Source organism: Heterodontus francisci, chromosome 21, assembly GCF_036365525.1.
Source record: "Heterodontus francisci isolate sHetFra1 chromosome 21, sHetFra1.hap1, whole genome shotgun sequence".
NCBI lineage: Eukaryota > Metazoa > Chordata > Chondrichthyes > Heterodontiformes > Heterodontidae > Heterodontus > Heterodontus francisci.
This window is the reverse complement of record NC_090391.1, coordinates 26,838,646-26,842,349: the sequence shown is the minus strand read 5'-3', so window position 1 is coordinate 26,842,349 and position 3,704 is coordinate 26,838,646.

Here is a 3,704-nt window from a genome sequence, read left to right as displayed (position 1 = left end):
TGGCAAAGCATTCCAGGCACCAACCACCCTCTGCTTAAAGAACTTTCCACACATATCCCCCCTAAACTTTTCCCCTCTCACTTTGAACTCGTGACCCCGAGTTATTGAAACCCCCACTCTGGGAAAAAAGCTCCTTGCTATCCACCCTGTCTTTACCTCTCATGATTTTGTACACCTCAATCAGGTCCCCCCTCACCCTCCGTCTTTCTAATGAAAATAATCCTAATCTATTCAACCTCTCTTCATAGCTAGCGCCCTCCATACCAGGCAACATCCTGGTGAACCTCCTCTGCACCCTCTCCAAAGCATCCACATCCTTTTGGTAATGTGGCGACCAGAACTGCACGCAGTATTCCAAATGTGGCCTTACCAATGTCTTATACAACTGCAACATGACCTGCCAACTCTTGTACTCAATACGCCGTCCGATGAAGGAAAGCATGCCATATGCCTGCTTGACCACTCTATTGACCTGCGTTGCCACCTTCAGGGAACAATGGAACTGAACAGCCAAATCTCTCTGGACATCAATGTACATCTGTGCGGAGTTTGCAAGTTCTCCCTGTGTCTGCGTGGGGTTCCTCCGGGTGCTCCAGTTTCCTCCCACATGCCGAAGACTTGCAGGTTGATATGTTAATCGGCCATTATAAATTGCCCCTGGTACAGGTAGGTGGTAGGGAAATATATAGGGACAGGTGGGGATGTGATAGGAATATGGGATTAGTGCAGGATTAGTATAAATGGGTGGTTGATGGTCGGCACAGACTCGGTGGGCCGAAGGGCCTGTTTCAGTGCTGTATCTCTAAAAAAAAGTCCCCTTCACTATCTGCTACTCCAACAATCTTAGTGTCGTCTGCAATCTTGCTAATCAGACCACCTATACCTTCCTCCAAATCATTTATGTATATCACAAACAATAGTGGTCCCAGCACGGATCCCTGTGGAACACCACTGGTCACACGTCTCCATTTTGAGAATCTCCCTTCCACTGCTACTCTCTGTCTCCTGTTGCCCAGCCAGTTCTTTATCCATCTAGCTTCTACACACTGGACCCCATGCGACTTCACATTTTCCATCAGCCTACCATGGGGAACCTTATCAAACGCCTTACTGAAGTCCATGTATATGACATCTACAGCCCTTCCCTCATCAATCAACTTTGTCACTTCCTCAAAGAATTCTATTAAGTTGGTAAGACATGAACGTCCCTGCACAAAACCATGTTGCCTATCACTGATAAGCCCATTTTCTTCCAAATGGGAATAGATCCTATCCCTCAGTATCTTATCCATCAGCTTCCCTACCACTGACGTCAGGCTCACCAGTCTATAATTACCTGGATTATCCCGGCGACCTTTCTTAAACAAGGGGACAACATTAGCAATTCTCCAGTCCTCCAGGACCTCACCCGTGTTTAAGGATGCTGCAAAGATATCTGTGAAGACCCCAGCTGTTTCCTCTCTCGCTTCCCTCAGTAACCTGGGATAGATCCCATCCGGACCTGGGGACTTGTCCACCTCAATGCCTTTTAGAATACCCAACACTTCCTCCCTCCTTATGCCGACTTGACCGAGAGTAATCAAACATCTGTCCCTAACCTCAACATCCGTCATCTCCCTCTCCTCGGTGTATACCGATGCAAAGTACCCGTTTAGAATCTCACCCATTTTCTCTGACTCCACGCATAACTTTCCTCCTTTGTCCTTGAGTGGGCCAATCCATTCTCTAGTTACCCTCTTGCTCCTTAAATATGAATAAAAGGCTTTGGGATTTTCCTTAACCCTGTTTGCTAAAGATATTTCATGACCACATTTAGCCCTCTTAATTCCTCGTTTCAGATTGGTCCTACATTCCCGATATTCTTTCAAAGCTTCGTCTTTCTTCAGCCTCCTAGACCTTATGTATGCTTCCTTTTTCCTCTTAGCTAGTTTCACAATTTCACCTGTCATCCATAGTTCCCTAATCTTGCCATTTCTATCCCTCATTTTCACAGGAACATGTCTCTCCTGCACGCTAATCAACCTCTCTTTCAAAGCCTCCCACATATCAAATGTGGATTTACCTTCAAAGAGCTCCTGCCGAATTTTGGTATAGTTGGCCTTCCCCCAATTTAGCACTCTTCCTTTGGGACCACTCTCGTCTTTGTCCATGAGTATTCTAAAAGTTACGGAATTGTGATCACTATTCCCAAAGTAGTCCCCTACTGAAACTTCAACCACCTGGCCGGGCTCATTCCCCAACACCAGGTCCAGTATGGCCTCTTCCCGAGTTGGAATATTTACGTACTGCTCTAGAAAACCCTCCTGGATGTTCCTTACAAATTCTGCTCCATCGAGACCTCCAACACTAAGTGAATCCCAGTCAATGTTGGGAAGACTAAAATCTCCTATCACCACCACCCTGTTGCTCCTACATCTTTCCATAATCTGTTTACATATTTATACCTCTATCTCACGCTCGCTGTTGCGAGGCCTGTAGTACAGCCCCAACATTGTTACCGCACGCTTCCTATTTCTGAGTTCTGCCCATTTTGCCTCACAGCTAGAGTCCTCCATAGTGCCCTCCTTCAGCACAGCTGTGATATCCTCTTTGACTAGTAATGCAACTCTTCCACCCCTTTTACCTCCCTCACTATCCCGCCTGAAGCATCGGTATCCTGGGATATTTAGTTGCCAATCATGCCCTTCCCTCAACCAAGTCTCAGTAATAGCAATGACATCATACTCCCAGGTACTAATTCAAGCCCTAAGTTCATCTGCCTTTCCTACTACACTTCTTGCATTAAAAGGAATGCACCTCAGACCACCAGTCCCTTTGTGTTCATCATCTGCTTCCTGCCTACTCTTTCCCTTATTCACACAGACTTCATTATCTAGTTCCAGACAGGCTTTAGTTACTACCTCCTTACTGTCCACTGACCTCCTCATTTGGATCCCATCCCTCCGCCACATTATTTTAAACCCTCCCCAACAGCATTAGCAAAAGCCGCCCCAAGGACATTGGTTCCAGTCCGGCCCAGGTGTAGACCGTCCAATTTGTAATAGTCCCACCTCCCCCAGAACCGGTCCCAATGTCCCAAAAATCTGAACCCCTCCCTCCTGCACCATCTCTCAAGCCACGCATTCATCCTGACTATTCTTTCATTTCTACTCTGACTATCACGTGGCACTGGTAGCAATCCTGAGATTACTACCTCTGAGGTCCTACTTTTTAACTTGGCTCCTAACTCCCTAAAGTCTGCTTGTCGGACCTCATCCTGTTTTTTACCTATATCATTGGTGCCTATGTGCACAACGACAACAGGCTGTTCACCCTCCCCTTTCAGAATGTTCTGCAGCCGATCTGAGACATCCCTGACCCGTGCACCTGGGAGGCAACATACCATTCGGGAGTCTCGTTTTCGACCACAGAACCGCCTATCTACTCCCCTTACAATCGAATCCGCGATGACTATAGCCCTTCCACTCTTTATCCCGCCCTTCCGAACAGCAGAGCCAGCCACCGTGCCATGAACCTGGCTACTGCTGCCTTCTCCTGGTGAGCCATCTCCCTCAGCAGTATCCAAAACGGTATACCTGTTTTGGAGGCAGATGACCGCAGGGGACACCTGCGCTGCCTTCCTGCTCTTTCTCTGCCTTTTGGTCACCCATTCCCTTTCTCCCTCAGCAATCCTAATCTGCGGTGTGACCAATTCGCTAAACGTG